The following is a 14,350-nucleotide window of genomic DNA, read 5'->3' as shown; positions in this document are numbered from 1 at the left end:
CACGCACACACACACAGTGTCAGTGTCAGTGACTGTAAGTGCCAGACTTGTGAATATGTGTGTTCCAGTGGCACGATATCGTCGCACCGACCTGTTTCGGCTGAAGTCTGGTGCCGGCTATCCTCCACCCCACACCATCACTCTACTAAAGGCGCTGAGTATCTTCCACAACCGCGGCTGCAGACGGGGTCGCCGCTTTCCCAGACGAATCCCTATCATCACACCGAGCAAGCATAAGAAAGTCAAGCCAGTGCCTGAAAGACAGTGTACTCGCTATGAAGTGCCGCGACTATGGTACAGCCTACCATCCCTACTGCTGTCCAATGTCACATCTTTATGCAACAAGGTGGAGGAGGTCAGTTGGTGCAGGTATTGTGGCGATTACCAAGGCGTGGCAAATTGTTCCTGAGATCTGTGCCATAGAAAACTATGAGTTATTTCACCACCTTAGAAAAGATAGAAGAGGTGTTGGTGTAGTTGTGTACTGTCGCAGTGGCCTTAAACCATCACCCCTAGGTGTTAATGTACCTGAGGATGTAGAAGCTTTGTGGGTTAAGGTCACTACCATATCCCACCCCCGCCAGCTTGTCTCCCTCATTGTTTGTGTGGCTTATCACCCCCCCCCCAGCGCTCACCTACCGCCAATGTACTGGTTACTCATATAATAGACACTGCTGACTCCTTGAGATCCAGATTTCCATGTGCTAAGCTAGTGATATGCGGTGACTTTAATGAGTTAGACATCAGCAACATCACCCAACACCTTCACCTTACACAGATAGTTGTTTTTCCTACACATGGGAATGCCACCCTGGACCTCATCATACTGATCTCGGCAACCACTACCTCCCCCCCCCCAGCCGCTGCCTCCCATGGGGCGGAGCACCCACCTGTCTCTACTGTGGTCACCTACACCCACCATCTCACGACCACCAGTTGTCACCAGGACTTACCGACCTACCCCTGACTCTGCCATGCGGCGTTTCGGACAATGGGTGACCCGGTATCCCTGGACTGAAGTGATCACGGAAGACGATGTGCAGAACAAGTGGGATAATTACCTGGACACTATCACCAAAGCCTACCACCACTTCTTTCCAGCCAAGACACTGAGGATCCACCCCTATGATGTCCCGTGGATTACACCCCGTATCAAAAGACTAATTGAGCAGCGCAACAAGGCATACTACACCAACAACCGCCTGTACAAAAGTCTACGTAACCAGGTCATCAGGGAAATCAAGTCAGCCAAGAAGTCTTATTATCCCAGGAAAGTGCACGGAGGTCGGCATCGGTCAGTGGTACTCCAAGGTAAAAGATCTCTGTGGTCTTAACCGTCAGTCTCCCACACTTCCTTTCATCTCTCATTTACCTAGTGAGGAGCAGCTGAGATAATTAATAACCACTTTGCAACCATATGTCATACCCTACCCAGTCTTGACCTCACTCTCCTCTGGCTTACTTACCTTCCCCCTCCTCCCCTCCCAGTGTTCAACCATTTGAAATTGCCAACAAACTCCTGAAATTTAAATCCAAACGCTCCACAACCCCAATTGACCTCCCAATCAAAATTTACAAGGAGTTTGCAGTCGAACTTGCCACCCCCTCTGTTCTATTATTAATGCATCCCTCAGACAAAGCAAATGCCCTAATGAATGGAAAACCGCATTTGTCACCCCTATCCCCAAGGTCACCACCCCACAGTCCCCTAACGACCTCAGGCCAGTTGCCATTACCCCCATACCCAGTCTACTCTGTGAAGACTTTGTTTTTGAGTGGGCATTTGCTAGTATTTATCAGTCAATTGATCCACAGCAATTTGGAAATATGAGGACCTCCTCTACATCACACTGCTTAGTTAGTTCCTGGATTTCCAGAACAAAAACCTGCAGAAACGTAAGACATCACTGGCCGTTGCCCTTGTTGACTTCAGGAAGGCTTTTGACCTTGTTGATCACTGCACTGTTATCAACAAGGCCATTGCACTAGGGCTGCCCACCAACCTGGTCTCATGGCTCACAGATTTCCTGAGTGAGCGTCGTCAGGCAGTCAGGTACCAGGGTTCTGTCTCCACATTCCAACACCTCACCTGCGGTGTTCCCCAGGGGACCAAGATGGGACCACTGTGCTTCCTAAACCTGATCAACGACGCTCTGTCGGACACTCCTTACAAGTGGAAGCAAATGGATGACTGCACTGTGGGGGTTACAGTGGACAACACCTCACCGGACAACTCGCTACAAGGCACCTTGGACAGGCTACAGGCATGGACTACGGAGAACAAGGTCACCATCAACCACACCAAAACCATAGTCATGCACATCAATACCACCACCACTCCAGTGCAAGCTCCAGCAGCACAGTGGGTGCCCATCCTGTCCAGTTAGTGCAGTTTGCCAAACTCCTGGGTGTTACCATAGACCACAAACTGGAATGGAAGGCCCATGTAAACAACACAATCAAGGCAACCTCGTACCAACTCTACATGCTACGACGACTCATGTCACTTGGGGCTCCCAAGCCAGAGCTGAGGACTATCTACAACGCCTTTATTCTCCCCAAATTAACGTATGCGTCACCAGTCTGGTCGTCTTTTCTCAACTCTACTCAACAACATCAGCTAGAGAAGGTACAGAAAAGCGCCTGCAGAATCATGCTCGGCGCAGAATACTCTGGCTACAACAATGCTCTCTCCACCCTGGAAATGCCATCCCTCAGTGACCTCCACCACCAAGCACTAGCAAGGTTTGGCAGTGGACTACTACACCATCCTCGTCATCACCACCTCCTGCCACCGGCAGTTCCCCGCCCACCTCGCGCAGTCCGCCACTACAACAAAATTCAGCCCATAAGAGCCCGCACTGATAGATATAAGAATAGCACCATCCCATCTATTGTTAAAATATAAAACAACTCCTGATTTATGTACTGTACAGCCCTGTAAATGTATTGAACGCATATCGTTATGTCTAAATCACATGTAAGTTTGTATATTTTCAGCCACTGGCTGCAACTCTATTAATAAACCGTTTATTATTATTATTTTTATTATTATTATTATATACACACACACACACACAAACACACACACATACACATACACACACGCACACGCATACACACACACACATACTCGTATATACACACACACACAGACACACACACACACACACACGCGTGCGTAAGATTGGTTCGGATCTCTCTTTGATCCTTTAACTCTAAAAAAATCTATATATTGCATCTTAGGTTGCCATGGTGAATATACCCCTACAGTATATACTGTTTACCGAGTACGACCACTGGAATGTGTTCCGACAACCTTTTGATCTTCAACAATAATGGCGATACACAAAGAACGTTTCCTATTCATTGGGTTTGCATGTCTACCTATGTACCTAAAGGTTATTTTTTTATTCAAATAACTTTACTTGTCCTTGCTTTTCACGAGAAAACCCCAATTTCTGGGATAAGCCTGGCGGCTCTCCTGCAACAACAAGAGAGCTTTAGTGTACACCTCCTCCACTCCACTGTTAGCCTCATGGTGCCGTGTAAAGCTCACATGGGATAAACGGTGGTTACTCTGTTTGTTTGTCTCAGGTCTTGGTTAGTTAGTTATCCGGGCAACATTTTAGCTAAGAAGCGGAAATTTAGACACTATAGTGAACAAGTGCTTTGACAAAAACGTTTTTCTGTAGTTTTGGCTCATATTGAGCACCTCCACTCCCTCCCCTATAGCGTTTATAGGTGGCGCTCGGAATCAGCACATTGGTATACAATATATTGACCTTTTTATGTTTTTTCAACTTCATGTTTTCTTTTAGAATTGAAAAATGGCAAAACTGTTGCCAAATTAGGGAAGTAGAATGGCCTCACACTTCCAAAGTCTGTAAATTAAACTTGTTTCTCCAGATAACTGGGAAAATCATTATAACAAATAAATTTTGTATATACAATTTTTGGTATATTTTGAAACAATGTGGGTATTTTTCTCCGGTTTTTGCTATCATAGAATATGCTTAAACGCATGGAAGGAATAAAACTGGCCTCAGTAAGGGCGCTAATGTAACAATAAGGAGAATGAGAAAAGAGTGAGGAGGTTGGTGGAAATGGCAATAACTGGGCACAGGTAAAATGTATAGTACAATGGGACTTAAGAATTTAACAATAAGACGTATTGTAATATAAGGATTACAGTAGTTGTGTCCTATCATTAATATCTTTTATCCTAAACTCAGGCCCTAATATTTCAGGTACATAGAGTTAAATAAAAAGAATATCGCGCATGGGGGGAGGGGGTCAGCTGGCTTCCGTAATGATCCATACATCACCTCATGTGCCGGGAGGATTGGAATGCGTACCTGTATGATGATGATGATGATAATAATGAGGTAAAGTGGCAAATGACTTTGCCCTGGGAGAGGAGAGGAGAGAAAGAAGGAAAGCATAGAAACGGGAAGTAAAGTAGTAGGGGGTGATAGCAGGTGGGCTGTCCACCAAGCTGAAACGAGTTGATATGTTGGGGTGGTGGTCACACACAGCAGACGCCCGCCCGCTCAAGGGACGCAGGGTGGGGGGGCTAAAGCTAGCTAGGCATTCATTAGTGTAATGGGTGTTAATTTATGTTTGTTAGATGGCGGTGTTATTTGTTCACATATATGTGTGAAGTGGGTCTTGTTCTTCTATGTTAGCATGGAGGCTCTTGGGCCACCAGCTGTGTGTTTTTGTAGTTACTTCTTCTTTTAACTGGGAGAATAATGGGTCCTCCAACTCTTCAAGTTTGCTCAGTGGCAAGGGTTTCCACCTACCTATGGTAAGGCAACACATATGTGAGGACACCCTCAGGCAAGGAAACAGGGTTACCACCAAAATACAGGACCATCACACATATTCCGTGGTGTTATATTGTTTCGCGATACTTTTTTTACTGCGTGTATAAGGATGCTGGAGAATGACAATCATACGTAATAATATTAACTATCCAACTCGCAAATTCCCTTCAACTCGAAATTAATTTATATTGGTCACTGGGATAGTCAGTCTACACCCTTGCGAGTCCTCGGCCTGTGCGAGCGCACACCCTCAGTCAATCCCCACACTAAAATTCTGTTCTCTGTTGTTGATTTTATTGTTTATTACTGCTATTTAACCACTAAAGTCTCTTAGCATGTACACTTAGTTAGTCCATATACTGGTCATCAACAATTAATAATTAAGAGATACATGTTAATCTGCGCAGTTCATTAAGATACGGCATCTTCATCCAAACTCAGGACTTATTGTGTATCATGTTTCCCTATAACTCCACACACGATCTGTCCATCTTGAGGACTAGAGTGAAGTATCTTCAGGACAGGGCTTAATGGTTTTCACGCCTACTGTTACAAACTGGGTCATCCGCCACTTGACAAGATAGACAACCCCAGTAATAGTACAGCGATGATCGGGTTTCGTTAGGCGGGTGATGAAGAGCGTGTTAGATAATACAATGATGGGTATAAGCAGAGTAAATTTTTATTCTGGTTAGGATGAAGTCATCTAACAAACTCATTATGTAAATAAAATCTGCTCTTAACGGAAAATAAGAATAAGATTCTTAACTTACTTGAATATGTAAAAGAATCTTGTCACCTTGCAATATATTCAGATGTGAGCGATTTTACACTTAATGTTATATTTTGTTTATTTTTTGTTCTATTTTTTTTGGGGGGGGGGAGGGGAGGGAGGGACCACAGCAGAGGGAACTTGAAATAAGGGTTGGTCAATGTTGTGCGTGTGTCTGAGGAAGACATCTTGTCATTAGCCAAAATCTTTATACTGGTAGATAAAGACGTATACAAATTTGTTCAACATCACATAATTTTCTATTGCACTTGTAGAATTTTGTCAAATCTGGCAAAATATTTGCCAAATTCAATTAAGGACGAAAGAATGTGTCTGGCGACCAAAAGAGGTTAAACGTTAAGCCTGCAAAGTTATTGCAAATAATAATAAATTTGTTGCTAAATTTTGGCTTAGGTAGGAAAAAACATCTTATAAAAACAATATGTAGATTAATATTTTTGGTCTTTGAGAATAAAGAAAGTTTCCTTTGGGTGAAATTTTTATCTGTTTGTATAAGTATTTTTTTTTCAATTGTAGCCTACAATTAATTTGTTAATGTTGCTGCAAAAATATGCAGTATTATGACTACTTTTTGGACAATCCGCAGGATTGGGTGTGTTCAGATGAGAACTTTTTAACAGTTAATAGTAATATATCCTTTTTTTTTAATTTTACGTTTAATTTTTAGTTTCAAAATATTTATTATCGTAGCTCCGCGTGATGTAGTTAAGCCTGTCAAAGGGCTATTGTTAGCGGCTTTGTTTGTGTACCCCCGTGTGTACCTGACAATATCGGATCCTACCAAAGAACAAACTGATTGTTGTGAGAAATAACATTTGCTGAAAAGAGTTAGCTCCTACGAAATGATTTTTCTTTTTTAAATTTTAGTTGAATTATCACGTGCACAAGTTATGTCCTTCAACAAGAACTTACATTAAATCATACAAACATATTTTGAATTATCACTTTAATAACAGGGAGGTACTACCGCCTGGGAAGATATAGGAAGCATAATGTGTTGCCTAATGGTAGACCCTGCTGCCATATGGCATCACGAAAAGTGACCAAGTCCCAGGTTGCTGATCTGACTTTCTGCCTCATTTACACACAATTGTAGGGTCTCATTTGTTTCTCTTAACATTGACAACACAACAGTCATATATTGTTTCTCACTCTTGATCTCTTTTTATGTTATTTCTTTATGATTCTTTATTATTATTATTGCAGTGTTATTATTATTATTATTATTATTATTATTATTATTATTGCAGTGTTGTTATTATTATTATAATTATTATTATTATCATTATTATTATTATTATTATTATAATAATTATTATTTTTATTATCATTATTATTATCATTATTATTATTAATATTATTATTATTATTACATTTTCGCCCCCCCCAGGCTCCGATGTGGGTCAGTGACCTGTGCCCAGGTGGGCTAATCCCAGTAAAAAAAAAGAAAAAGAAAAAAAACTCCGTGTATTTAATGAACACGACACCGTGCCGGTAGATTATATGGAGTATGGCTAAGGTGACAATTACTACAGACGTAATTATGTTCTATAATAGTCTTTCATATATCGCTGCAAGTATAATTAATTGGGAAACTACGAACAAAAGAGCGCTTATTGTCGCAGGTAGTAGCAGAGGTTCTGTTAGCTTTTATTATCATCATATATATTGTTATTAACAGGAACGTTATAACTTCAATACTATATTTTGCCCAAATACGGGAAGCCGTGTTGCTTCTATCCCCTTGAAAATAAATAAAAAGCCACTCACTCAATTGTGGGTTAATTAATTTCAAACTCGACAGGTTTGTGTCATGGTTTTGCACTGCTAAAATCTTTTCCTATTTATACTATTTTAATGAGTTTATGGGGTCATAGGTGAAAAAAAGAAACCTTGGGTCTTTACTATTTTCATCAACACTTTTGATGGAAAGTTAAGACTACTATCAAGTATATGTGTGGTGGGTCGGAGGTGTAGAGGGCGTGGGAGAGGTTTCTTGATCTTGGGGTACACCTGGTGGTGGGAGTAAGGGTGAGCGTGGCCCCCTCGGCCAGCTGGGGTCGCTGGCTGGTGAGTTCCTGGATCAAGTGCGTGAGACCAAGAAAAAATGTGGGGGGGATTAATCTGTTAAATTTCACTCTCTTGTTCCTTTTACAACAATTGCTCGTTCTCTTACAAACCTTCTTCCCACCTTTCATCTTTTCAGTAAACCATTCTACTTTTTCTTCTACACGCCACCAGTGATATATCTGCGGTGGGATAGTGGCTTTAAGATACCCCCATTTTTCTTCAACTATTCAAAACCACATTTATTTTGATTAGCTCATCAAATTTTATTTATTTCTCTTCAGTTCTCTGGTTATCACCCTGAACCTTCCACTGTTTAGTCTTGCCTTTGTCAGACGACCCTCTGTGTTCTCTTCGTTCATGCCTCCACGTATAGTGATAAATCAATTTCTTTTTAATTCATATATGTCTACTATCACTCCCCTCTCACGCACACATTTCATTAACTCTCTATCAATTTTCATTAATTTCTGACACTCATTATTTACCTAAAATCCTGTCTACTTTTTCTTTCTCTCCCTCATGTTATAGTCTACCATCACTGTTACCAATAAGATGTGCCACTCTAGCTTCCCCCTTAGTAAATATTCGAGTGCACCTCCTTTAATGGCCGGGGTTGGTTTACCTCACGTCGCCGAGGAGTAAAAGCTGCTCCAACTACTGTTCAGTTCCAACAACAAAGGTACATATCCAAATTTATAATTTTTCCGGATCCCTTCACATAAAACAAGATATACTTAATATGTTATTACGACGTTTGCATGATTAATTGTAGAATTACAAAGATAAATGGGTGGCACCATCACCATGTCTACCCTCATGTGAGGACAAAACTCTTTGTTCCTTTAGCTGGGGTTATCCTCCTAGCAGTGTATCGACACCGCGGATAATAGATAGGTCACACGATGAAGTAATTTATTTTGCCCATAAGAACATAAGAATGGAGAAAACTGCAACGGGCATATTGGCCCATATTAAGCAGCCCCGTTTACACCCAATCCCTATCGCTTATATATCCGTCCAACTTATATTTGAAGCTACCCAGCGTGTTCGAGTTAATCATGAAGTTCGATAATTAATTTGTTCCATTCATCCACTACTCTATTTCCAAACCAGTGTTACCCTCTCTCGCGCCTAAATTTAAATTTATCTAATATAAAACCATTGCTACGAATTCGCTCCTCGTTAGTTTCTCCAAAACATTAACTTTCAGATTATTTTTTGCGGAACATTGCTCTCTTGACTTGGTTAATGAGTCCTCTGTGTCGTATTATATAAAATCTTTGGGTAAGATTATATGGTAGAACTGAACAGTTAAGAATTAAATTAGGGAGAAGGATTTTATGGTCGTCATTGTCACCTGTGACATCTAAAGAATAAATCAGCCTTTGCCTCACTGGTGGTATTAGGTGACAATATTTAATTGCTTAGTCATCAAGATATTGCAGTCAACAAAGAAATGTAACAAAGCATTAAAAAATTGTATATCAAATTAAATTCAACACCACAGTGTTATCCCCACACGTGTAACCGCTGGGTTGAGAACTGAAGGACAGTGACATTAATGAAAGCTTGCTGTACGAGTACGTATTATATTTATGTAACAGTCGTTTACCCGAATTTTCCATTTCTAATTAAATATATTCGGGCTTTATATGATGTCTATAATCGAAATGGAGCTACTGCAGCACAAAGGTCCCAATAATTGGGATGGTTTTCATGTGAGTGTTGAGAGCCACCGTCTCCTCGATTGCAGCTACGTCATACGGCCAGCCCTAAGTGGCGCATCTTATTGAATGTAGTATATTACACGCTTACAATAAAGCTTTCAATACTTTTTTAGATCTTCCCAAAACATTCCTCATTCCACTTTGCTCACTCCATAGTTCATAAACACTCTCAAAAACCCATGACTCATATCCAACTTTTTGTTGAATTCATAATATTTTAACCGTTCTCAAATCTACAATCCAACAGTCATTGGTACCACCACACCTTATCCCATCTTTACCCTTTCCGAGAGTTCTGGCCTTAAGAATCTCACTTGTATCTTTCAACTTTATTATCACATAACTAGGACGTTCAAGTCTCGGCCATTATTCATATTTTCGATATAATTTTGGGGAGGTCTTTCTTATTACACCCACTCACACTGAGCCAGTTCAGTCTTATTTGTTGTTTCTTGTTTTAGTAATATGATACCGGAAGGTTGGGGATACCAGCATCATGCACCACTAAGGAGAGGGATTATTATTATTATTATTATTATTATTATTATTATTATTATTATTATTATTATTATTATTATTATTATTATTATTATTATTGAGTATGAGGATGGGCAAGAGAAGTAGCAGTAGCAGCAGCAGTAGTAGTAGTAGTAGTAGAGCTTCTGCCCCAATGCCGACAACTGCTGCAGATATTGACTATGAGGCTACAGTCACTGAATGCCGCATAGATCTGCGGCTCAACTAATTCACCACAGATAGGATAGCTACTTATGTATTAGGATATTTAATATTAAGGTAATAAAATGGCGACGAAGGTGTGGCTATTGGGGGAGGCTGGAGGCCACTATAAAAAAAAAGTAGTAGTAGTAGTAGTAGTAGTAGTAGTAAGGTAAATAAATGGTGGCGAAGGTGTGGCTATTGGGGAGGCTGGAGGCCACGATGAAAAAAAAAAAAAAGCTCGTGTGGACGTCAGTGCCCAAGGATTCTGGACGCGGGGACAGCGAGCCTTCTTTGACATAAGGATTTTCGATCCCATGGCCTCATGTCACCGTAACCAAGCTCTCGACGCTGCACACAGGAGGAACGACAATGACAAGATTAGGGCATATGGAGTGAGAGTTCTGAATGTTGATCAAGGCAGCTTCACTCCTCTGGTGTTCACAACCTCTGGTGGGATGGTACCAAGTGCAAGATGTTTCTATGCCAGACTCAAGGAGGTGTTATCTGAACGGAAGCAGCAGCCCAGAAGCTACGTTACTGCCTGGTTGAGATGTCGACTGTCCTTCTCTCTGCTTAGGTCTGCTTTGCTCTGCCTCAGGGGAACGAGATCTTCAGCCCGAAAGCCGACAACGGTCACAGATATCGACTTTAAGGCAACAGTCACTAAATGCCGCATAGATCTGCGGCTCAACTAACTCAACACAGTTAGGGTAGCTACTTTTGTACTGGGATATTTAATCTTAAGGTAATAAAATGGCGGCGAAGGTGTGGCTATTGGGGGAGGTTGGAGGCCACATAAAAATCAAATAATAGTAGTAGTAGTAGTAGTGTCTCTTGCGGTAAGATCTCTCACAGAGGAATTCTCCGGTGGGGTGATGCCAATAAACAGAGAGACATTAAAACTATTGAAAGAGAAACATCCCCCTGCAAGCGAAGATGAAGGCATCAGGTTCCAGGGTGACTATATCCCACCAAATGCTGTCCTGTTCGAGAAAATAACAGGAGAGATGGTGTGGAAAAAGGCACTGAAGACTCGAGGAGGAGCCGGCCCTTCAGGTCTGGATGCAAACGGTTGGAGAGTCATCCTCAGCACAAACAAGTTTGGCCCTGTAGCAAGCGATCTCTGCACTGCCATTGCCGCCCTTGCAAGAAAGCTTGCATCCTCTTGCTGCCATCACCTCCAGGCCCTGACGGCCTGCCGCCTTATTCCTCTGGAAAAGAAACCAGGATGTAGACCTATAGGGGTGGGGGAAGTGCTGAGGCGGATCATCGGAAAATGCATAATGGAGGTGGTAAAGGATGATGTCAGGGCAGCAGCAGGGAACCTACAAGTGTGTGCTGGCCACCAGGCTGGTGGGGAGGCTGCCATTCACGCCATGAGATTGATATTTGAGCAGCGTGATTGTGAGGCCGTTCTCCTGGTGGATGCTTCAAACGCATTCAACATACTTAACCGCAAGGCTGCACTGCACAACATCAAGATCAAGTGTCCAAGCTTTGCGATGTATGTTGAAAATTCGTATAGGAATCCATCAGACCTCTACATAGTAAACAACAAGGCTCTAAGAGGTGATACCATCTTACAGTCGACCGAGGGAACAACACAGGGGGACCCTGTTGCAATGGCAATGTATGCAATTGGCCTATCAGTGCTCCAACAAGAAATAAAATTTGAAACAACTGGGGTCAAACAAGTGGCATATGCTGATGACCTTACAGGAGCAGGAAAAGTGGAGGGCATCAAAAAGTGGTGGGACTTGGTAACATCGCGAGGTCCACAAATAGGGTACCACCCAAACGCCAGCAAGTCCTTCCTCATCGTGAAGCCAGAACATTATGAACGGGCATTGGAGGTTTTTGGCGGAAGTGAGGTCAAAATAACTAAGGACGGCCAAAGACATCTAGGCGCAGTAATTGGCACTACGGACTTCAAGACCGAGTACGTAGCGGGAAAGGTGAATGAGTGGGTTAGTGAAATCCAAGCTCTGTCTGAGATTGCTAACACAGAGCCACATGCGGCCTTTGCAGCATTCACCCATGGAGTCAAGCATCGCTGGAACTACCTGATGCGTACTATCCCTGATATCGGACCCCTCCTCCACCCTCTGGAAGAAGCTATCAGTGTCAAGTTCATTCCCAAATTAGTGAAACACCCTGACTTAACCCCAGCAGAAAGAGCACTTCTTGCACTTCCACCAAGACTGGGAGGGATGGGACTAACAAATCCAGAGGTGATTGCTGCCACTGAACATCAAAATTCACTTAAGCTCACGGCAGCCCTCACGGACCACATAATAGCCCAGAATGCAACAGGGGAAGTGGATACCAGCGAAGTAAATAAGATTCGTAGGTCCATTACGACAGATCGACAGCACTGCCAAAATGATAAGTTGCAGCAACTATTGCTGCAGGTTCCAGAAAATTTGAAAAAAAAGTAGCTATAGCGCAGGAGGTGGGCGCCTCGAACTGGTTAACTACGTTACCGATAAGGGCAAATGGTTTCAGTCTTAATAAACAAGAATTTACAGATGCCATTGCTCTAAGGTACGGTTGGCCAGTAGAAGGTTTGCCCTCCCAATGCGTGTGTGGCTCTTCCTATGATGGCGATCACGCCATGGTGTGCAAGAAGGGGGGCTTCATATGCATGAGGCATGACGAGGTAAGGGATCTCACAGCAAATATGTTGAAGGAAATCTGCCGGGACGTCATGGTAGAACCGACCCTCCTTCCATTGGATGGCGAGATCTTCCAACACAGGACTTCAAACACATCTAACGAAGCCCGTGTGGACGTCAGTGCTCGAGGATTCTGGACGCGGGGACAGCGAGCTTTCTTCGACATCAGGATTTTTGATCCCATGGCCGCATGTCACCGTAACCTAGCTCTCGATGCTGCACATAGGAGGAACGAGAACGACAAGAGAAGGGCATATGGGGAGAGAATTCAAAACGTTGATCAAGGCAGCTTCACTCCTCTAGTGTTCACAACCTCTGGTGGGATGGGCCCAAGTGCAAGATGTTTCTACGCCAGACTCGCGGAGTTGATCTCCGAACAGAAGCAGCAGCCCAGAAGTTATGTTACAGCCTGGATGAGATGTCGACTGTCTTTCTCTCTCCTTCGGTCGGCTTTGCTCTGCCTCAGGGGAACGAGAGCTTCTGCCCCAACTCCGACAACTGCTGCAGATATTGACTATGAGGCTACAGTCACTGAATGCCGCATAGATCTGCGGCTCAACTAATTTAACACAGATAGGATAGCTTCTTATGTATTAGGATATTTAATATTAAGGTAATTAAATGGTGGCGAAGGTGTGGCTATTGGGGGAGGCTGGAGGCCACGTTTAAAAAAAAAAAAAAGTTGTAGTAGTAGTAGTAGTAGTAGATGTAGTTGTAGTTGTAGATAAGGAGTAACTACTTAGAGAAGGTGAGGTTACCTGTGTATGTGTTCGTACAGTCGTGATGTTGCTCTGACACCCCCACATACATACATACATACATACATACATATATATATATATATATATATATATATATATATATATATATATATATATATATATATATATATATATATATATATATATATATATATATATATATATACATACAGTGAAACCTCGATTAACCGACCACATATGGGGGAAGGGGCCGACGGTTAATCGAAAAGGTCGGTTAATAGTACATAAGTCTACGAAATAAAACATACATTTTCAAAGTACCTTTCCCTAACCTACCTCATTTAAGTCCCTCTATTCATTTTTGTTCATTTGCCATTCATATTTCAATAGAATTTGCTTTAAAACATTAACCACTTTAATAAATAAATATGTACCAGCACAGAAACCGTGAATAAAAAATGGAAAAGTCAAAGAACATGTCATCACAAAAATTGTGACCAAGTCCCAGGTTGCTGATCTGACTTCCTGCCTCATTTACACACAATTGCAGGGTCTCAATTGTTTCTCTTACTATTGACAACACAACATACATACAGGTACATTGTTTCTCACTTGATTTTTTTTCATTTTTGCATTTCTTTATGGTTCTTTATTATTGTTATTATTATTATTAGCTTTATCATTATTAATATTATTACATTATCGCCCCCCCCCCCAGGCCCCGATGTGGGTCAGTGACCTGTGCCCGGGTGGGCTAATCCCCGTATAAAAATATAAAAATAGGGGTTCGGGATTGACGGTTAATCCGAAAGTC

Source organism: Homarus americanus, unplaced genomic scaffold (genome assembly GCF_018991925.1).
Source record: "Homarus americanus isolate GMGI-L3 unplaced genomic scaffold, GMGI_Hamer_2.0 scaffold32929, whole genome shotgun sequence".
NCBI classification, from domain to species: Eukaryota; Metazoa; Arthropoda; class Malacostraca; order Decapoda; family Nephropidae; genus Homarus; species Homarus americanus.
This window is presented reverse-complemented; position numbering follows the sequence as displayed.